We start from the raw sequence: 23995 nt of genomic DNA on the forward strand, positions 1-23995 counted from the left end.
TCGGTCTGTGCGATACAGAAAGTGGATCCACATGATGTAGACCGAGAATTAGACTCAAAGAAGAAGTCGACGCACGTTCTGGGAACACCAGGTCGGCGGAGTAGCGGATTTCCTGCACTCGGACGTGTACAGGTGATGTCGTTTTGAACCCCCATCTCTTTCTCCTCGGTAAGAATGGCCCGTGGAATTTGAATTTTACAACGGCACTCAGTTGACTCGCACACTTTCCGAGCAGCTTAAAAAGCACATGAAAAGAAAAAGGAAAGATCGGTCTGAATTTTAGCTGTTAATCCTGGATTTTGTCTGAAATAAAATAAATCTTCTTTTTTGAAATGAAATAAATCTTTTTTTTCCTCACGTGAGACTACAACGATATTTTTCACCTTTGAAAAATTATGAGACGGCATATATGTACACGAAAAGATTGGATTTACTGTATTATCTAAAAATTTAGCTAGATATAAATCTGAAAATAATTTTGTTGTACTATTAAAATAATTATGCAGGACGCTCACAACGTGGTTGTTAGAAAAAATTTTATGCAAAAGCGCTCATTATACTCGAGTGTTCTAATTATTTTGATGACCTAACAAAATTATTTTCAGCAAAGCGGAAATAAAATTTCTATTTCTAGCAAAATTTTTAGATATTCCGAAATCGTTTTTTCCGCGCATTTTATTTTTCCACGTGAATTCGAGCGAAAGAACAGTATTCGTTAATACTTGAACAAAATGTTTGTTGATGGTCACTCGTTTCGAAAGATTTGTTTGCAGATCAAAATTTTCGCCTCCCTCACGGATTCCTCACGCATTAATCAACGTCACGCACGCGTCTGATAACATTTGTCGTAGACACGACGCTATGAAACCGCTTCTTTGATATCCGTTAGTATGTCACGCGTAATATCCGGACGGACGGCCCGATGATGGATTTGACGCTCTCGCAGATTGCCGCATCGCGTCGAACAATGTTCGTGTATTTTTTATATGACGAAAAACATTGCAATATATATTACACCGTGCCGTACCTCCCCGTCGACCGCTATGCTCGCGATACGTAAAATTGCACGCGTTGTTGGCAGCTGTCGCCATCGGCCAGCCATCCCGCCGTCGTCCTGTGTTTTTGACGCGACGATTCGACCGATTCGCCCGGCATGATAGTCACCGATTGATTATTTATCGATCCGCTGTCGTGAGTATCAATTCGTACAGGAATACTTGGCACGTTTATTCCCTATGTTCGAAAAATCCGAAACGCGCTCTGCGCGCCAGGAATCGCGCGCGTTTTACCTCTCGATCTGGCTCACCTGGCAGAATTCCGATATACCGAATTTAACAGTTGACTGTTAAACGCTGTGTGTCGCGCTAGTGATCCCCTTAAACACAACGAAAAGCACAGGAAATAGAAACGAGGAATAACAGATTTCAACCTATAGAAACCGTACATTCTAGTATAGGTTTGTGATAGATTAAAATATCCTATTCCCTGCTATATCCTTTCCTATCGCCTGTGCTTTTAGTTGTGTTCAAGGGTGCTATTGCGACTGCCGGACTTGATCGATGTAGTACAGATTTTTTTTTTTAATTACACCTTTGGTTAACACTAATCGACACAAGTATTTTTCTATCTTTGTTACTTGGTGAATGTCAAAAAAGATAAAATGATTGTGTCGACTTACATTGTCGTTCTGTCTCCCTTGAACACATCTCCTTTTCTAACATATTGCAGCGTCATCTCTTGCAAGATCCAACATCTACTGCCAGACACAATTACTCTTCTGTTTACCATCCTGAATCTTCACTAATTGTAAACATACATATACACACGTTCAAGCTAATATATTTTTTTCTAGTCTTTCAATTTTAGTTCTACAAACTCAATATTGTTCGTTCAAGTAATTCGAGGTCCACTGGATTACTCATATGAAATATAAAACTTATACCAATTAAGTAAACTTTAACCTCAGGTGATAGCTATACGAACTAAAAATAAGTGAATTTTGTCATTTTTTGTCAATTTTCTTGTAAAATCGACCCTAGACTTTATATTTTCTGTAAAAACATTCTGCAATTCGTAAATTTTAGTCGCGTTGTAACTCGTGGTAAGTCCAGATCTACAATGGGTGTTTTAAGTCTTAAGCCATAAGAAACTGATCAATTACAGTCAAATGTGAGGAGAATAATTGATTGTGATTCGTCCAATTTTTATGATTTAAGACATAAAAGTCTCTTGTAGATCCGGGCTAACTACCGTCATGCTAGCATATCCCCTTAAGACTTTACGGGAAAACGTAAAATAAAGTTCTGAGGAAAAGAAGAAAAGCACAGGTTTCAGAATAGAGAATACAGTTATGGACTGGAAATCGGTAACGACCGAGAGAATTGATACTTTTAAGTTTCACGAACAACACATCGGGGGCGCACGTGTGCGTGTGAGCGACTATTGTTGTCGAAGAAAGTTCGACGATAAATCAGAGGAACAGTCGTGTAGCGTCGTTAATAGCGGCGCCAGTGCAGTTTCGCCAGCTGCCGATCACGTTTCAGGAAACGTCGAGAGACGTAATCGCAGTTCCACGTAAGTTCGCGGTAGTATTTCTGCGCTCCCTGGGTGCGCGCGGCACCCGCGAAATAATGAAGATCCCTTTTGCGAAAACGCACCACGTCGCCTGCATGAATATCCCACCTCCTGAGTGGGTCCCCGTCATTAAAAAGGCTTACGTACTTCCGGCTTAAGGAACAAGCTAACAAGGGTAGAACTTTGCGCTGCACAAACGGAACTTCCGCGAAACCCCTCCTGTAATACGTTTTACGTTTCGGGGTATAAAACTCCTGGCTGTTAAGCCGAGTTCAGAACTTGTCGAGATGCTGGCTGGGAGTCGAGAATGGTACACGTGATCGGGGTGTGCGACGGACACCGTTCGCGTTTCAGCGACAGCTTGGCAGCCACTGCATGCTTGCGCAACCTTAGTTACCGCTAAATTAACCGCTTCTACCCATCTCTTCACGGTTCGTATCGCGTTTCTCATCTTGTTAACCTTGCGTCGCACTTTCTCCGAAAAAAAAGCGACGAACTTAATTCTCTCATGTTCAAAAATTAAATTTACCCTACACCTAGAGCACGTGTATAACATCTTCGTATCTTCATTTATTATTTCTTTCATGAAGAACTTCGATCCAAATTGGATTCATTAAATTCCAATTTTATTCCTTTACAAAATATCTGCAGGATTCTAAAAATTAATAAGAAGGGGGTGAAAACAAACTTGGACTTAACAATTATTTGTCTGTGCTTGAGAGAAAAACTCCGAAATAAAGAAAATAAATAAAGGTACCCTCCGATATCTTTAATTTCTTTACGAAATGTCTGAAATATATTCTAAAAATAATTAATAATAAACAGTGTTAAAACAAAATTAAACTCTTATTAGCAATTTAATTATTATTTTTCTGTTTCCAAGAAACTTCCGAAATAAAAAGAAGTAAAAATACCTGACAGCCAGCTTTCCTAATTATTCAAAATCAGCGCAACACACGTCTAGTGGTCGATCGAGGAATCCCTAAACGGCGTGAGCGGCATGCTACGATATATTCGCGGGCTAATTCAACGTTGTTCCTGCCGTAAATCGCGTGACTCCCGACGACTTCTTGGATCAGCGTAATAGGTATGTCGCTCACGTACACTCCGAATGCACAACACCGGTCGGGCTGTCGGGAATGTCGAGGGGGGAGGGGGGAGGGGGAGGGAGCACAATAATCGACGCCGCTTCGAACACGAAGCCGTCGTCCGGGATAACATCGATCCGAGATTACGCTCGCCGAGGGTGCGAACGTTCCCTCCTTTAATCACGCGACAGCGCAGGGTAGCGACAACCTCTGTAAAATCCTTTTAGCACGACGTCGATGGGAAACTATCATCTGATTGTACATACATATATCTCACACGCGTGGCATCGCCCGATAAATTAAGAGCGTACCCCCCCCCCCCCCCCTGTACGTAACGCAACATCTCCCGATTGTTTGCTACCATATTTACAATCAAATATTTGATTGGAGCCATCGAACGAACACGCAAACACCGCTGCGCACCGACCGAGAATTAAAATAGAGAAAGCGTGCACACGATACTTGTAACTTCAGACTCGGCTCGGATCAAGTTATATCGGATCGACCGGGGTTGAATTTTCCATTTGTTTTACCGCTTTTTTCTCTCTTTTTTTTATTTAGCGTATCAATTGCGCATTTTTCGAGCTTGTCATATTCAATATCATTCCCCTCGCGTATATCGCGCTTCTTCGTAAAAAAAATATTATTTTTTAGTTTCATTTTTCAGTTTTGCATGATGGTTTTGTATTACTCCATTATCCTAGATGAACTGTCATTATAAAATGTTCGCTAAAACTTCGAGGTCGCTCCGAGAATGAACGATATTCGATTGCCTTGTTGCCTGAGGCGCACATATTAACTTTTACGCAGCGGATGAGTCTATTTTTTAAATTTTTAAAGTTTTTCTTTACTTTCTGAATTCTTTCGAGTGAATTCACTCTAAAAGAGTTTAGAGAATAAGGAAAAATTTTCAAATTTTAAAAATAAACTCATTCGCTACCATAAATTATGATAAATTTTACATACTCTTCAAATTCTTTGAAGTAAATCTCACTCTTTTGGAATGAATTCACTTCAAAATTGTGAGATTTACTCCAAGATAGTGAGATTTCACTCCAAAGAATTTAGAGAATACGAATTTAAGATTTATTATAATTCATTGTATTTCTTGCCTCAAAATGACTGTTTCTGAACTATTGTAGAGAACGTGAAAATACAGCCACTTCTTGAAAAAAAAAGTGACAATTTTCACTCATTTTAGAGTGAATTTTTATTTTGAAGGAGTAAAATTTCACTTTTTTGGAATGAGATTTCACTCCTTTAAAATGAAAATTTACTCTAAAAAGAGTGAAAATTGTATTACTCTTTTTCAAGAAGCGAAATATTTTCACTTTTTTTCAAGGATGGTTATATTTTTATTCTTTTGAAGTGACATTTCACTACAAGAAATTTAGAGTGTATACAATAATAATATTTTTTAATTGCTGCAAGCTTTTGTGCTGCATGATTAGTGGCGTTCTTGTTCTATTAATTTGAAAGTGATTCAAATCATCTGCTGAGAAATTATGCAGGCATCGAAAAAACCTTCACGTCGTCTGCGACGAAAATTCGAATTCGCAATGCACTTCGCAGATAGCGTCCGATTTGATCGGTCAAAACCGACGTTCAGTTTATTCTCGGCGAATGTCTCTGTGCTCTGCTTCCGCCAGGCAAAACGCCGGTTTCATTCGCTTACATATACACACACACATACACGCACACATACACGCACAATGACTACGCCCGGAAGGGCAAGAATTTCGATTTCGCGATGGTGAGCCGCGACTAAGCATGCGAATTCGTGAACGTTGTGCCGGAAAACCCCACAGTAGAAAACCCGTACGAAAACGGGGACAAGGGACGCGGTACAGTGGAACATGAATTCGAAGAATGAGTGAGACTCGTAGGAGGAAAGGCGAGTATACGAAGAGGATAGAGCAGGGTGCATAGAGAAGGAAGACTGGTACCCACGATAGCTACGTTTGGAAGGTCGTGAAAACGGGTGAGATGACCGAAAATGGGACGAAAGCAATAAGAAGAAGGGGAGAATGTTCGAGGGTTGGTGTACGTCGACCATATCCACGGAACATCCGCACTATCCTACGGAAAATCGGTTCGCGCGGAATTGGGGGTGGGTGCGGATGATCAGCGAAGCGGAAGGCTGATCACGTAGACGAAATTCCGTGGCGCTCTCTTACCGCGCGTCGAACTGAATTAAACCAATCTCGCGAATGGGGTGAAGAGGCGGGAGAAAGGGGCGATAGGAGGGTGAAACCGACGCGGGTACGGATTTAAATAATTGAAATAAACTGCGACTCGGCACGCCGTTACCTTCCGGAAAATAGGTGCCTCCCCCTCCCACTTCGTTTCTCCCTGTATTTTCGAATACGAACGATCGCCGTTCCAACCGCTATCACAAAGTCGAAACTTCTTCGTGATCACAGAATCGATCTGTTATCGTCGGCTTTACTTGGCTTCGTGTTTTGTAATTCAACCTGAAATGGCTGACGTTCGACGCAATCGGTGCTCGAGAACATACAGTAACAATCAAATGAAAGAGAAAGAAATAGATTATAGTATTTGTTATTGTATTATATGAGTTTTTAAATAAATTTCGTATTTAAAATAGAAATGATTATTAACTCTTCACCTGCGCTCTTAAATTTCAGTTTTTGCACAAATTTCAATTTTTGTAATGTAATAGAAATGTTGAAAAGTAACTCTAAATTTTTTTAAACGTAGAATATTAAAAAAAAACATGCTGAACAATAAAAACACAGTTACAGATGGAGGGAGTAAAAATATGATTGTAGACGAAGGGTTAATTATCGAACATAATGGAATAATGATAGAAAGGAGAAAGAATTTTTATTTACTGCGAAAAATATTGCGTAATGGTTATATTTGGACAGAGGCGGATTTTTTTATCGTTTTGACAAAATGCGTTAAATTTCTCTGGAAGTTTATAGCACGTGATTCGTTAGCGAGTTATCTATCCGAGATTATATACCGTTGGGTTGGACGTCGAGGGAATTTATGCTGATATCCGGATTTATGATCGAGTGTGGAAGCCAGGTATCTCGTCCAATTTTAGTAGATTCGTTCCGGTTGATGAGAGTACGCTGCGAATCTATAAAAGATTTCAATTTCACTTTATTACATTCGATATGGCGTATATCGAACAAGTTTGCGTGCAATAATCTATTCAGTTAATATTCGGAAAATTCAGTTAATATTCTCGTTAATATATTCATATATTAACTATTTCGAAATTTCATTCTCAGAATAAGCCACCTTTCCTTACAGAAATCTAATACTAACCAATACTGAAAGACAGTAATTATTTATTTTAAGTATTAAAATTATAAACTATTGTTTAATACTTTCAGTAAAATCCAAATAAATAATTACTGTTTTTTAGTAATAATTAGCCAGTATTAAATTGGTTAGTATTAGATTTCTGTAAGGATTGAGAATTTATATTTTTATGATTGTTTTCTATCACACTTTTCACTTCGCATTTTTGAGGCTTGCAATCTTCAGTATTATAAATAAATCTCAACTTTTCTAAGCGCCACGAAGGAAGTAGTTTACGAATTTAGCACAAAGACGGGCTAGAAAGATTTATGTCAAACTTTGCTTTCTTCATTCGCGAAAGCATCTCAGTGTTCGAGAAGAAAGCTAACATATTTCCTTCATCTATCCGTCCGTTTATTTTAAAGTTTATGTCTTATATCTGATTAATAGGACTTCACAGATACAAGAAACGCATATAAAACTCCATTCCTCTTTTACAATGATTCCCTCCGTTCCGTCTTCTACTCGTTCATTCGCTTTTTCAACCCGGTGAACCGTTTTCCCCGAGCGATCATTACACTATTGGAGTTACGACCCGTTTATTCACCATAAAGGCGGAAGGAAGAGGAGGTTCGCTTCGTAAAAAAGAAGAAATAAAGGCCACCTACTTTCCGTTTTTCTTTTCATTCACGAATTCGTGAAAGATCAGACGCGAATAAGGTACCGCAGGAAATGTCCTATATCACATTAATTTTATTTTGTTATCTCGCGAAATGACAGGACTTCTCTTCCAATTCCAGTGAATATAAACGACTCTCGCGAAACTCGCGGAATATAATTCAATTTCAAATCGGTGCTCTCAAATCGCTGAGTCCCGTTGACCAAACTTTCGGCAATGAAAACTACTACAACTACAATAAAAGCTTAGAACGGGGACTAATTTATTGCGCGCGATATAACCACAGATTTACACAGTGCTTTCTTTGTCACGCAATAAATTAATAATAATAATTAGGAGGATTATTTTCTTCAATAATATTATAATTTAAATTTTGCCTGTAAGACTTTTAGAAAAGTTTTTACTGTATTTCGTGTTTATACCAGTATAAGTATTTTTATAAATATAATATTATATTTTATTTCGCAATATACATTATTTTCAAATGACTCTCACGTTAATATCTTTAATTTGTAGTAATTAATTTAATAGCTGAGCGAACGTGATGCTAAAACCCGATCAAAGTAAATGAAATTATTCATTCTCGATGAAAATAAAAAACTTGTCAAAAACTCGAGAAAAACTTAGACTAGGCTTAACCAATTCATTATTGACACTCGATATTTTCAATATTGTTCAAATTTATAATGTCAAATTTTACCTAATTTTAATTACTTTTAATCATTTCTATAACTCATTATTATTCCTATTCAATATATTGTTAATTTAATTAAAATAATGGAGCTAAATAATTTAACTCAAGAAATGTATTAAATTTGAATCAGATGTAGTTTATTATTTACTGCATACATTAATATAATTGTTCATTTTAATTAATTTACATTTTTACACACAAGATAAAAATAACAAAATGTTATTTAATTCAGGGATTGGTTACTATTGTTCCTTTGATATCTAACAGTGAAGAATTAAAAACTGTCAGAGATAAAAGACCAAAAATGGCACAGTAAAAATAGCGACCGTGCTCCACTAATATCTATTTTTTTTTCACATTCACGCTATCTATGTTTGTTTTGTTCGTTTTCGTGCTAAAGGCATTAAATTGATATTTCATTGCTCCATTTTTAATACGTGACAAAGATTTTGAATATATTGATTGGCAATTGAATAATTTTCTCGGGAATTCTATTTGATAGCCAGTCAAAGAACAAAGATAGAATAAAGCTTTAAGCGCGAAAACGAACAAAACGTATACAATGTTTGATTAATATTTTAATCTACTTGATTTGTAAACATTTACTTCGTAACAAATGTAAAACAGAATACACAGTAAAAGAAATAAATAGAAGAAGTCGTTTTACTTTCAATGCAAGAGAAGAAAGTATAAATAAGATTATGATCTTTTTTTTTTTACTTCTATAACAGAGTAACATCATGAAAAAATTTCGAATCTCCACAACAGCACGCTAAATAAAAGGTTAACCAACTCTAATTTAGACTTTACAACGCGCGTTTGCAGGCCACGCAATTTTATCGGTCGTTATCCTGAATGCAATGCGCAAAAATGATGCGGGTTATACGAGGAGGAAGAGATTCCACGAATTGCGGATAATCCAGGAATAAGAGAAGAGCAACGCTTTTTGTCCCGCGCGAGGAAGGAAGCTGAGAACCGAGAGGAAAACGGCACCCGAATCTCTCGTCGACGAACGTTATCGCGAACTCGTTAAAATCCCTCCAGACGGGATTCCCCGTTAAAACCCTTCCGTAAGGATACCGCCCTTGCATTCGTCCGAAGATTCATTCCTCATTCTTCACACGGTACGGCTGCTCTTCCGTGGACGGCGACGCCCGAAAAAACCGCCACCGTAACTAAACGTCGGCCTGGCATCTCGCAGGAAAGTTATAAGCCGGCGGATTATAATGACGGAACGATAAGAGAGGAGCACAGCGAGAAAAAGGTGGCCGGCCAACCGACCGGGAATCGCTATTAACCCGTCGCCGTCTTTCTCGGAATTCCCCCGGGATCCGGTGATTGCGCTCCGGGAACGGTAGAAAGTTCGGAAGTGAAATGTGTGAAAAGAGCAGATTGATAGACGGGCGTAGAAAGAGGAAGTTAAAAAGGCGCGAAAATAGCAATTAATCTTACAGCTGAGCGTGATGTTTAACCCTTTTCACTCGTTCCGAAATTAAAGAAAATTGTGGCTCGAGTGAAAACTTATCCGGCTTGTAGAACAATAACTTTATGATTTTTTTATGATACGAAATAAACTGAAAGAAAAAGAAGAATCAAAATCACACGTAACGTAATGTATAAACGTAATTAATATGTAAGATAATAATAAGAACTTTAATAAATAATTTAAAATACATTTAGAAAATTATAGTAAAATGCAAAAAATACGTTATTATAGACGTTAGAATTGTATTGAAATAACGAAAAGGCAGAGAAAAAAGGCGAGTCGCAAAATAATCATCGATTTAGATGAACAACATTCCTGAATTCGTAGTTTAATCATTGCTAAGTGAAAAAGGTGATCTGTATTTTCACAGTTAATTCGCGCGCATCTGTGTCAAAAGGACCGTACATGAGTTAATTAAATCGAGGAAACTAAAGCCGAGAAGTATTGGTTCATCTATGGTGCGATCGCGGTGAATGAAAACGTTGCGAAAATTGCACATGGTCAATCACGCAAAGTGTAGATATCGATTTCCGAAAATTAGAGACAAACATAAATATTTTACGAGCACCGGCGATGCGACGGTTCTCGATTTCGTTTATGCTTTCATTCGAAATGGCGGATTCTTCGCCGTAATTGCAAGGCGAAATGATTTTCGATTGCCCCTGCCAATTTTGTCCGATCATTAATTACTGCGTAATGTTGTTTTCAATCCTCCACACGTAGGAGTGTGCAATTAAATGGTGAGACATCATTAACGCGATGCGTCAAGGCATGTCAGCACCGTATGATTTCTAGTTACGCTTTTTAACTTTTGAAATCAAATGAGTAAACAAATAAACGAAAAAGACCACACTTGATAAAATTAAAGCGGATCTTGAGATGTCTAATAATATTTTTAAATCTTGCAATTTTTATTCAAGCAAACTGCACATCGATTATTTGTCTGACTTGAAACACAGTCCTAAACTGAAGCTGGAATCGTCATAAATTAATTACAACGCCAATTCCTAGTAACCATAATTTCTTCTTTTTCATTTTGATAAACTAATTTTAAACAAAAAATAAAACCATTCGAAATTCCTCGCTGCCATACGGCAATGCTGAATCAGTTTTATTTAAAATTATAGTTTATTTTAACTATTTATATATAAAAATATTAAGAGAGAGTATTATAGTTGAAAGCTCATATCCTTTGAAAAACTTCTATATAATTGATAAATAATCGTGGACTTTATTCAACTATTCCCTTAGATATTTGAAATTTCTCCTTTTCTATGCCTATGTTAAAATCATCGTAATGATCTTTACCTTTTTGCTTAAACATGTGCATTCTGTGGTCACGTGCGGTATCAATAATAAGCGTATATTGGACATTGGATGTGAGAAATTGGAGGTTGTCATTACTCTAATATACTGCAATAATACCGTTCGTGTTTGCTCCGAGTTTGCAATTCCCCCATTCTCCCCTAAATGAAAATTAACCGAGAAATGTTCAACACAAACAAGCGAAGAAGGGCATATTCCAAAGTGGATCTTGGCTCAATAATATTATTGCTGATGTATGTACCAATAAATTCATATCCCAAAAAAACCGAAAAGGGAATTGACGAATTTAAGAGCGGATTTAATAACATCGAGACAAATCTTATAAATTGCAGCAATTGGATTCGGTAAATTAGATTTATCGACGTACACACGTGTTATATGTATATACCAATCAGATTCAATTGGTATATTAACCGAATGAAGTGAAATTGTTTTCGCTTTGATCTGTATCATTTATGTTTCCTAATAAAAGCGCACTTACAATGCAGAAATGATTAAAATTTATGTCGTAGGAACATCGCCGTAATAGTACGATGTAAATGATCGTTTCCAGTTTCATTCGCGTCTCGCGAGTTTAATTGATAATTTAACGGGTATATGAAGGTGTCATATTAAATTATTACGCTATAAATATAACCGTGGTATCGACATTGGTAATTGAATTACGATTTATCGATTCTCCGAGAGTCAACGGAATTTCCTAACCGTGTCTGTCTGACTTGAACGGTACGTTTCTATTTGCGGTGCAATCGATCGGATAATTTGAATATAGCGTTGGTCAAACAAGCCGAATGTTTCTTCGGGAATTGAGCAGCAAACCGTGTCCATAATTATCAAGATGGGAAAATTCATTTAAAAGCTGATCGCAAGATGTGAGAAAATAAAACGCAATGGGAGGTAGTTCGCATTAATATGAAAGTTAAAAAAAGAATCTATTAAATTATTTTTCTTGCGAAAATTGCCAATCATTTTATGTCAGTTTGCCAAGATTAATTCTATATATTCAAAAGACAAAAATAATTATTGTACTTTGTTTCAAATTTATGTAGATATTTTATTATTATATTTATGTAATAATATATTTATGTAATAATATATTATGATACACTTATAATAATATATAAATACTGTTATATATTGTATAAATTATATGTACATTATTATTAATATTTGGCAAAGTATTAACCGTGTGATTTTACTCTAATATTTTTATGCGCAGAATAATTAGAAAAATTAATTTACACTAAAAATGTATATAATTCTATATTTTTTTTAATACAATTACAAATACATGTGTATTGTTCGAAAAGATAATCACAGAACGGTAGATCATGAAATGAGAGAATTTTCTCTGCTCCATTTTTCTATCTTGATCTTTAAAAAGTAGATCAAATCTAATTGCTAAAAAATCATACCTTATATACAAATAAAATGCCTCAATTTCATAAATAATCTTTCAATTGCGCATTCATGAACAAATGCGAAGAAAGGGAACAAAAATATCGAGACAGCCTGGAACAATCCCTAAAGGCAATATCTTCGTGAGCGTCGCCCTGTCTGAATCTGTAAATACTTGGGTGGAAAGAGGAAGAGACGAGAAGAGAAGGGTAGAAGATCGTTCTCGCATGAGCGATTTTCTATTTTACATTTCACTCGACCGAGTCCGTCCGGAGAAACGTCGCGCGACGTCGAGCGCCGTTGTAACTTCGCGAAACAACAAAATTGCTCGGTCCGCCCATCCTTCGGAGTCTTTCCTCCACCCTTCTACCTGGGCCACCCTCTCGTACGCCTGATCGCGCACCCGCGACCGAGAAAAGTTCTTCAAGTCGCACCACCTCGGCGCATTTTTCCAGCGGCAAATCCGATCCCGCGGGCGCGGTGAAGTTTTCGAGGTTACCTCTCTCTCACCCTCTCTTCACCCCCTCCCTCCCCTCTCGCGTCTTCGCTAGTGAAACACACAGCGGTGGTCGTGCCGGGAGGAAATTATTTATAAAACACGTCAAAACAGCGGGGCTGCCCCCATTTGCGAAAAGTTGTTGCGGCGTGAAGGGAATTCACTTGCCGCAAACTCTCTCCGCCATGCGGACATCCTTCGCGGAATTTTCGCACGAGACTTTTTCGCGCGGCCCACCCTCCCGTTCCTCCCGTTCCTTCGGTGAACATGATTAGTCGCCCCGCCGACGTGAGAGGGTAATTTACGAGCACGAAAAGCGGCGAGATACGAAAGGGAAGAAAGTCCGAGCGCCGGAAACGGCGATTGCCGCAGAATATTGAAACTGCCCGAAGCAATTCGTGCGATTACCGCGTGGCGAACAGTCCTCGAATTTAGATTGGACGTGTCTGCTACGTAAATATAATATCGTAATTTACGTCCTCCAAGTACAAGTATACGACGGCGAATATAAACGTAAAATTTATATATAGGTACCATGTAAACCAAATTACGCCCGCTTAGGAGCGTAAAACGGGAAAGCGTAAAGAATAACGAACTCGTGGAAAAATTCTCGTTCTCCATTATTCACGGAAAATGGGCATGTCACGCGGCCGTTTCATAAATTCAGTTATTTATTTTACAAACCGTCGTAAACGATAAATTTTATTTAATGCAATTTTGAAAGATAACGCGAAATCTGTGCCGCCGCCGAGTAAAATATTATATATACGCGACTTTTGTGCCTTTCCCTCCATCCCTACTCTGATGTCCTCCTCCTGCATTCGCTGTCGCAGTTTATTTATATTGCAAACATAAACGCGAGACAAATACAAAATTTGTTGCGTCGTTGCGTCACGACGTTGCGGGTGTTTTATCTGCGATAAAAACAGTATCGAGGGGTATCACTCTATCTGTCGTACGAGCGTGCCCGGCATTACGTCGTAAGTCTCTCAGCACACACAGCGCAGGATCATACACAGAAATTACACATATATTTCTTCGCGGCCCGTAAAACCTACGCGAGCTATCCTAAATCATAAACTCGCCGCGACGTCTGCGAAGGTACTTTGTCCGATGAACCGTAACGAATACATCGCGAACACGCGCGTGCAAAGTTTTGCAACACTATCCCGGCAAAACAGCGCAGCCTCGGGAATCTGCGAAATTTTGCAAGTGCATTATTTGAGCGGAAATTAGCGTGTAATTATTTGCCACGCGTTTCTCTCCATTACTCCTTGTTAAACAAAATATGTATTATGTGCGTAAGTACTTGACTATATAGAGGTTTAAGAGGTTTAAGAGAAACTTGTATGTAAAAGCAGTTATAAGCTTTTGTCATTTTTTTTAACTTTCAATTTATTTAAATAACTAAATTTTCGGAGTAACAATTCAAAGAATTATGTAACAATTGAAGAAGAAACGATTTTTAATATAGAATGTTTCTGTTGCATGTGTTTCTTCATATCCTAATTTATTTGGATGACTAAATGATATAATTAAAGTTTCTTTGGTATTGTAATTTTTTTGCATATAATAATTAAACACAATTGTGAAAATTTGTGTTGAATTTAGCACACTTTACATATTCTAAATGACTCACCAAATTTTTTTGTGTTAATTTAACATGAGATGAAAATGTTAGATAACACAAATGTTACGTAAAAGTTAATATAAAAAATGTAACATTGACATAATTTGTAGAAACATACTTCTTCAATAAAATTAACATTTATGAAATATTAGATTAATACAATACATTATTTTTATGTTAATTGTTCACTTATTCATTAATAATTGTACAATTTTAATATCAAGAAAAATTGTTGAATAGCAATGATCACATTATATTAAATTAACATTCAAATACATTAAAATTTGAACACAACAATTTTAATCAAGACTGATTTCAATACAAATACAATTTATTTTTTACTGTGTACTTTTATTTTGAATAATTTTTCTGAAGCAATCTAATCGGTTAGTTCAACCTAACGTAATGTAATCAGTTAATCAGAGAGATAGATCCGGTTAACTCCTTCCTTTAATTCAACCCTCGCGCGAGGCCTCTTACATAACAGATTTATGACGGCTCGACTGGGTTATAAATACATTTTCTCTTATAGACCATGAACAGGTGTTTCGCAAATCATAAACGTGCGTTGCCCCGTAAATCCGCAAACGCTCGCGCGTATATTTTCACGCGGCCGTAACACGCCCGCGCGCAAGCACGCGTATGTTCCTTTGTCCCCGTAAATCATAAATTTATGTTCTCGTCGACTGCAAACATATTGCATTTCGCGGCCCGAGAATGGACGTCCCGTAAATTGCTCTGCGCTTCTACCCGCGACCGCGCGCACATTCGGCATTCCATCCCACTTAACTCTATAACACCGGAAATCTTGTTCCATACGTGGGCTAATTAATTGCATTTAATGTAAGAGCCATTGCATAGAAATTCTAAATTAACACTGTCGTAAAAAACTCTTTCTCTAAAAAATTCAGAAAGAGTTTTTCACGACAATGTTAATTTAGAATTTCTCTTAAAATAACTTTAGGTTTTTTTATCATCGGGACAATTTAATCGAGTAAAATGAAGTAAAAGATAATTTGTCAAATAAATGAAATAAATCAATTTTATCTATTGCTTTTATAACTATTACAATACATGTATTCTCCATATTGAGAAACAATTTCATACATTTTGTTCCGAGTACGATTTTCAAGCACCAATGTATATCCCACTTTCACATGAGTCTATATTTGTGCGAATCCTAAAATCCATCGGAGCCATCTACCCCTCCAGCAAATTTTCAGCATAGTGGTTGGGCAGAGTAGGAACTAATCCGAAAAGTTTCAGCTAAAGTTGGCCGGGACCGCCATTTCCGGTCTGATGGCATGCCGTGGGCCATTGGTCGCGCTGTATTCATGAACAATGAGCCCCGTGACATTTCGAGCTACGGCTCTTTACTTCCGGTTTTACGAAGCTCTCCTTGCTCTCCAGAGGATAATTGTCATTACTCGTCGGAAAAACCGAAAAAATGTTTTGGTCATACAATGTTAGCTAAAAGCAGCAGTCAAAAAATGAACGAAGAAAAACCAATATCGAACAATGTTAGTCAACAAATTTTATAGTAAATACATTCTGAAACCAAATGCAAAAAAACAAAACAGCAAATTATTTGATTATTAATGGCTTATACAGTACAATTACCATATTTTACTGCAAATTTTACGTAAATAACTTTTAAATAACTTTTTTTTTTAAATAAATAAATGGCTTCAAATAAACTTTTAAATCATTTATTAGATTTTTATTAATATATACTAAAAAATTTGATTTAATTCGTGATATTTCTCTACTTTACTACTTTTTCATTAAAAATAAATACCCATTGCAAAACGTGATTTTACATAATAATCAAGGCAAACAAAAAATTAATAACTTTTCAATCAATAAGAAAATTGTATTTAAATTTTACACAGATACTCAGATATGATAATGGAACGATTTATAAATTTTTTATATTTCTAATAAACTATGAGTTTTGACACATACATTTTTTATTTTAAGAAACCATTCGTATAAAAATAAGAATAAATACTGAGTATATTTTTATAATAATAATCCAAATTTGCAGGTATAACAAAAAATTTAATTATTTGATATTTCATGACAAAGAGATTTATGATCAAAAGAATCCAACAAATCCATTCAGTTCCGTAGAGTTAATGGGAGTTATATGTTTCACATTACGATAATGCACCCGTATTATAATTATAACAATCCACGAACCGCGTATTATGCAAAACGGAATACGTCGATTCAAACTCTTGCAGTCGTCTGTCACGGGAATTTAATATCGAGTAAGGTATCCCCCAATTGTAACTTGCCAGAGATCGCCGAGGAAAAGAACGAAAAGTGCGAGAAGATCGTGGAAACAAACTCTTTGCGGAAAATTTGCAATTCATCGCGCATAAGGGGGTAGAGTGAAAGAGACCTCGAAAAAGGAACGGAGGACCAAAGTTCAAGTGGGACTTGCAGCTGACGTTGCCAGATATTAAAAATGATTCTCATCGCACTTGATTTTCGCACTCAATTGTGGAGCACGTGCTATTTAATCACATCCGCTTTGTATAATTAGCGCTAGATAAGAGGTAGATTAAGAGTATCGATTTCTAATTCATGCAAGCATTAATGCATTTCACACGGGGAAACAATGGATTAATTAAAAATCTTCGAGTTCCCAAGGAAAGACCAACAAAGCCACGCGCGCGGCTCAGGAAACACTGATCTCAGATAAAAGAACGAAGTACAACCGAATTCTTTTCGAATCGCGTGCACCACCACCGGACGTGTCCGACCAACAGCGTACTGTTGTCATTATCAAGATCATTATCGACATTAGACGTTAGCAACACGTGGCATTATTACCAGAGTTTCGTTGTGTAACGTAATATAATCACTGTAATGTAATCTGTGCGCAAGAAACCAGTGCAAACGCGGCGAATGTATGAGTATGCAAAACATGAAGTACGCAGTTCTTTTTCGTAACGTTCGTATACTTGAGGCTTTAAACCGCAAGAAAATGCATGTTACCTCGCGAGCACGTAGTCCATTCCCCTCTGGCCCTGCTTTTGCAACGACAAGCTACATGCAGCGTCGGTCATGTGCACGACGTGGTACAAAAGAAAAGAATACTTATTGTTAGTGAATATTTTGAAGTATAAGGAAAAAGAAAAAGGAACAATGAATAATCAACCTTTAAAAATTATATTATTTTCAATGTGATTAATCTTTAGAGGTCTATTTTTAAAATTGTACAGTTTTTTTAGTAAGACTTGCCAGAATTTATTATTTCATTATATTTCTTGTCTTAAAATATAGTACTGTTTCAGTATCACTATATAGTGGCTTTCTCGTTCTGTAAAGATTCAATTAGCATATTTGTTTTGTCTTGTAAATAAAGGAGGCCAAATACGTTCGAGTTTCTAAATCTTCTTGCTTAATAATATAATATTTTTTATTGTATAAATGTTAAATACATTTTCCAGTTATAAAACTGATTACTGTCGGATTTGAAACGCATTATAAACTGAAGCTAAGATAATGTCTTAAAACAAAGAACTTATAATTACAAAAAATGTATTGAGGTAATATAAATCTTATAGTTATTCCATGTAAATAAAATTGTCACAAAATTACCGACATATATATCTTTTAGTGCAATTAAATATTATCTTTATTGTACGCAAAGGTGAAATATAGCTTGTCTTATATTTCATCGACATACGATATGCTAGTGTCAAAACATTGCCGGCGTTATCATCGTCATTATCGTCATCGTAATGTTAGAGCTGCTACGGTATTATTATACTTAATTTACGTGTCAATCGGTCGATTTCTTTCCTTTTCTGTATACATGTCGAGACTCTTGCGAGCCGGCGCACAAACTACGGAATTAAAAGGACGCTACGCGGAGGCTAACTACTACAGTATCACGTTACCCGCATGAATATGTATGTCACGGTATGAATGTACATAAGAGAACCCCCGCATGTCCTTGCTGCGTTAGATATTCACGAATTTATAATTCGCAACGGGACATTGCCGTTGGTCAGTTCTTTGGTAGTGATACGGTCGTATATTTTTCGTATACTTTGTTTTAGATTAGAAATGTTCTGATTCTTTGAAAAGATCGATCTCCCAATCGTAAAGAACAATTATAAACAAATCTTTAACAAGAAAATCGATTTTTCTAAGCAAAAAGGAACTACTTTTTTTATTAAAAAGATTTATTTTTAGTGAATCAATTCAGAATCGCGCATCTCTGTTTTGGATACTAATAAAATTATATGATTATCATTAATGTTTCTTCGGTTGTTGAATAATAATAACGTAATATATTTACTTACATTTATAGAAAACTCTAACTTTATAGAAAACTGGACAATTCTACAAGCTTTTTTACTTTATTTTATATGTTTTAATGAAAAAGTATTTTCTAATTAAAAATAGTTTTTATATAGGAATTTAAGGAAATTTATTATCAAAATATATGATAATATTTCAGCATCAAATATAAGAGGCCAGCTATAGTTAGGAGAAAAATGCGTAAAATTTATTTTTTATTATATTTCGCATTTGGTACTAATTTACAAATGAATATTGGAAATTGTAACTTGACTTTTATCTTTACGACTAGATATCTATTACATGTTTAATTGTTTATTGATAATAAATTAATTTATCATAAGTTTTTTGCAACATATTATTAGGTGTTGGAATTAATTCGTAGCGTTTTACAAGTGATGGGAAGTACTTTCATTAATGTATTTTTTAATGCTCATGTGAAATAAATAACATTCTTTCATTAAAAACGCTACGAATTAATTCCAACACCTAATATAAAAGGTATGATTTAATGCATTCAGCAATTTTCTCCAATATATTTATATTACTATTATTATTGTCAAGACATCTCGTCGCTTCTAAAAATGATGAGCATCGTATAATTTGCAGCTATAAATGTAAAAATTTGAATGCACATGTTAATAGGTTGTCTAATGTAAAATAAAATCAACAAGCTAAAATTGTATATTTTATGACATACATAATGAACAAGAACAAGTTTTTTTATCAGCATATGTCCATTATAATATCCATTATAATATTATTAACAAATGAGTTTGTGATTTAATAAAAAATACAATACAATATTTTAGGAAAAGCAGTAATGTATGTTTTAAATAAAATACGATATATTCATGTTTGCATTCCACTCAAACAACAGTTGTGACCGCGCTTTTGTCAGATACAATTTGGGTAACGAAATGTGAAACCGAAAAGTGAAAAAGCTACCAAAAAATCGATTGTCGCGCGTGTCTACATGTCCGCATGGATGCATAAATCGACTGGCAAACGTCCAAACGTTTCGTCAGAAATCGTTGCACGCATTTACGCGTGTCAAACGCTATTTACAACAACACGTTGCTCGTTGAACGTGATGAAATTAGTGCACATATAGCGACAATCGAGTCAACGGATATAAATTTCGCTCGGCGCAAAATGTCGCGGAGTATTACGGGATGACAATCGCGACGATTTTACAGTATATATATATATCGCGCGTGCATGAGCCGAACTTCGATATCGAATCACGTGTATTACATCGCGGCAGATTATTCGTTCGATCACAAAAACTTGTAAAATATATATACATATATTGTATTTCAATAGAGTGACTTGTGACAAATATGAAAAAGGACGATATTAAATATCTATGTTTTTAAAATGTGCAGCGATACGCGCCGTTAAATATCAGATAGCACAAATAATTTCGTGTCCGATAACGCTTTGCTTGAACTCTCACGCAAATCCCCATAAACATATTTTTGACCGTATTTTGCGCTTTTCAAATCAACGAGCATTTCGCAATACTGTTTGAGCGCAAATAATATATTTTGCATGTCCCCGACAACGTCGGGATCTGCTTACGAAACGGGAAAATATATTTTTCCTGAATTCCATCCTTACAGAAATAAGAGCCGGTTTATCTCTTCATGCAAAATACGGAAAATAAAAAAAAAAGAAACTCGATATTAAGGTTGCTTCGGGAATTAGAGATGGTATCGGAGATATCTTGTAGATAGGCAAGATACAGCAAGTTTATACGCAAATGTATCGATTGGCAAACGGACACATCTCTCACTTATCACGGCGATACCGATATGCAATTCCGTGATGTTGTAAATATTGATTCGCGTTCGAAAAAGAAAATTCGATTTACATGAGGAGTCCATTTATTTCGCGCTCGCCTATACATCCCGTGTCTGTGTACGACCGGCGGTGGTCTAATGGCCAATTTGAATAAATACGATATTAATTTCCTCCTTCCCCTCTCCTCCCCCACTCACATCGGCCGATGTCGACGCTGTGTAACCGGTCGTCCGGATGCGGTCACTCGAATCAGGAAGAGGAAAGAAAAATAGCTGACACGAGCCATTAGCGTTTGCATCGAATCGCTTGCGCGCCGCGATATATATTGTCAACACGGTAAAGGGTTGCAGAGAGGGTAGAAGGAGCGGAAACGCGCATGATGCCGATTACACGTGAATTTCAATTGCGCGAATCTCGTCATCAAAAAGCATTCCGCACATCGCAGATTTCCATATTTTAGGTAGTTAGTAGCCAAGGGGCGTTTCTTTCGGCATACGCGAGTGTCGTCGGGCACGCAGACGGAAACATTTGCGTATGGAAACATCACGCATTTGCATGCTCTTTTTCTCATTATCTTCTAATGTATAATTAATTTAAAGAGCGAAATTAGCAACGAAATTAATTTCAATTGAAACATAACTGGAATCAAGGTATCTAATATTAAGATTAAAAGGATTGCGATAAGCGAATCGTTCGAGATTGGCTTGTAAAAGAACACATTTGAAAGATCAGCCATCTTTACTTCAGGAAAACATTGATTTATTTATCTCTATTTTTTAACAATTAATGTCTCACTTCGAGAGATCGAGCACAACATTTTGATGCCAGATTCTTTCGTTTCATGCAAAAACGAATGAGCATAATTTCATTGAAATTGAAGGTGAGGAGCATCTTCTGCATAATTACCGAATCATTTTTACTTGTAAAAAATATTTTATTGATTTATTTATCCCTTTATATATTTATTTATTTGAATTTACTCATGTCTTATTATTACTATGCTAAAATTGCGTTTTTTTTTTTTACAAAATCGAACAAAAGAAAAGAGGAGGTATACGTTTTTTTCTACTCTTTTCACGAACAGAAAGTTGAGCATTTAACTCGCGAACACATCGACGTACAATGCGCGGAGGAGCGGGTAATTAAATTCACTCGGGATTTCTCTCTTACGTATAACCGTGCTAGCAGACAGCGCAAATAGATACGGGCCGCATATGTCCGGCAAATAGAATCGCGCGCGGTTGCAGGATGTTCAATCGAACAGGACGCGCTCAATGTCCCGAAAGGCTATCTGTCTCGATATACCTGTACCAGCCAACCGGCTGCTACCCTCCTCGTATGTACGCGCGCAAAGCGGCGGCGCATCGTTGCGTAATGCAGTGGCGGGTACGATGAGAGGCCATATTAAACCGGTAATGGTGCCATTCAGTCGCGCGATAACGCGCTCCCGTTGTTATCTCACCAGTTATCGCTTCCGCGACTCGACGCCGACCTATGCGAACTGTGTCTGCGCGCGCGAACATTTCTTTCCCCGGCGTCGCGCCAGCCACCGTATTGTTTCATTGTTTCCATGTTGTTCCACATCCCATAATGAGAAATCCAAGAGCCAGAGAATGAGATACGCGTTATCTTGTGGAACTCGCACACGCGAAAGAAATTTCATTCAGTTTGTATAGCTGAAAAATATATTTTGAATTGTGCATATAAATGTATATACACAAATATTATATTCGTATACACTATACATACTTTACATATAAATTACATATGTAAATATGATTAGGCATTAAGATATATAGTCTCGTTAGCTCTTTCTTTACTTCTTGATTTATTCATATAGTAGTCTAGATTATCTCTGACGATAAACTAACTCTTTGCTATACACGATAGATCGTTCACGGTTGGGTTAATTTTCATTACTTTTACAAATACACACAAATTATTAAATGATATTTACATACATTTTAACATCTTGGAAAAGTATTTATGAGATTATGTATTTAAAAAAAGGAAAAGATAAAAATCGTTATTTAAAGAGGTGCTTCTAATATTTCAAAGAAATGAAATGCGCGGGAACAAATGACCCAATCGCGTGTACTAAAAGTTAACTTGTTAAAATTTTGATTTATAAAATCCTCTATGAAATCTTCAAAATCTACACAAGCCGAGAAAGAATATCAAAAGATATATGAGCGTACTTTATTCGTACGTATAGAGTATAATTAAATACTGCCCTTAATTACATCGTTAAATTTGTAGAAAAGTTCCGTAATGGAACCCGTAATGAACGTAACGTTAGAAAAGTAAGTAAAGGAATAGGTAAATAAATAAAAATGTCTCTGTTGCTTTTTGCGGAGCATTAAAAAAATTGCGACGTCGCAAAATAAATATTACAATAGTATGAAATGTTGAAGTTTCGATTCGGTTAATGGAAATTTGTTACGATGATAAATGGGCTCACTGTCCGCCATACTAATATCAAGTTAGAGCTATCATATAAAGTGACATTAAGTGATATAACAGCATGAGTGCAGAAGTGAAGGAGCATGTATATCATGCTGTTAATCGCTGTTAGGATAATCAACTACAACTTGAGAGTAACGTCCTGCTGAAGCCAAACCATTTTCTCATAAAATATATCTTTGTTTCGAGATATGTATATATATATATATATAAAATAAATCAGCCCGAAATATCATTATAAAATTAGGGGAAAAATTATACTCATTGGATTTTTTAAATATCTAAAATTTTTTCTTTCGGCAATGTTTGTCTATAAAATCTGGAAAATGGAATAAAAAATTTATTTCCGTTAGCATAATCAGCGGCATTTATCCTTCACGACGATTCGCCTGTGCCCGCAGAATTTTTTCACTCACCTTTTGGCAACGATGGAGGAATGCGAAAACGGTTTCACATCACGATCGTATCCGCCTTCCACCCCCGCCCCGGGGATTGCTGAGCAAGGATCTAACCGGGATATCCCATAACGTTCACGGAAAAGCGAACGCAGCGGTGCAGGATGCGATCCAGGATGCACTTCCGGCGACACTGATTCCGCCAACAAACCAATACCCCGTCCCTCGGCGTGCAATACCAGCCTTGCACGGTACGCAGAAACGGAACTCGCGATCAAATGTCGATGCTGGAGTCTCCCTCCAACCTCTCTCTCGTAATTCTCTTGCCTCTGCTTCCTGTGCGTGCTGCATCCGAATGCGGTTA

At 36.6% G+C, this 23995-nt stretch overlaps 1 protein-coding gene and 1 long non-coding RNA gene across 8 annotated transcripts in view; one reads left to right on the forward strand and one right to left on the reverse strand.

Annotated features, from left to right (window-relative positions):
• Positions 1-23995, forward strand: part of LOC105150915 (agrin) — a 717341-nt gene that overhangs the window by 593130 nt on the left and 100216 nt on the right. The gene's annotated exons all lie outside the window — the stretch shown is intronic.
• Positions 1-23995, reverse strand: part of LOC147907594 (uncharacterized) — an 81208-nt gene that overhangs the window by 48175 nt on the left and 9038 nt on the right. The window contains exons 2-3 of one of the 2 annotated variants that reach the window (XR_015547162.1): positions 23653-23976; positions 141-6771 (exon numbers count right to left, since the gene is read on the reverse strand). This is a non-coding gene — a long non-coding RNA (uncharacterized LOC147907594). Of the gene's footprint in view, positions 1-140; positions 6772-23652; positions 23977-23995 lie in introns of those variants that run through there. The other variant, XR_015547161.1, reaches the window with a different exon arrangement.

Source organism: Acromyrmex echinatior, chromosome 13, assembly GCF_024713525.1.
Source record: "Acromyrmex echinatior isolate Ae372 chromosome 13, ASM2471352v2, whole genome shotgun sequence".
In the NCBI taxonomy this organism is placed as follows: domain Eukaryota; kingdom Metazoa; phylum Arthropoda; class Insecta; order Hymenoptera; family Formicidae; genus Acromyrmex; species Acromyrmex echinatior.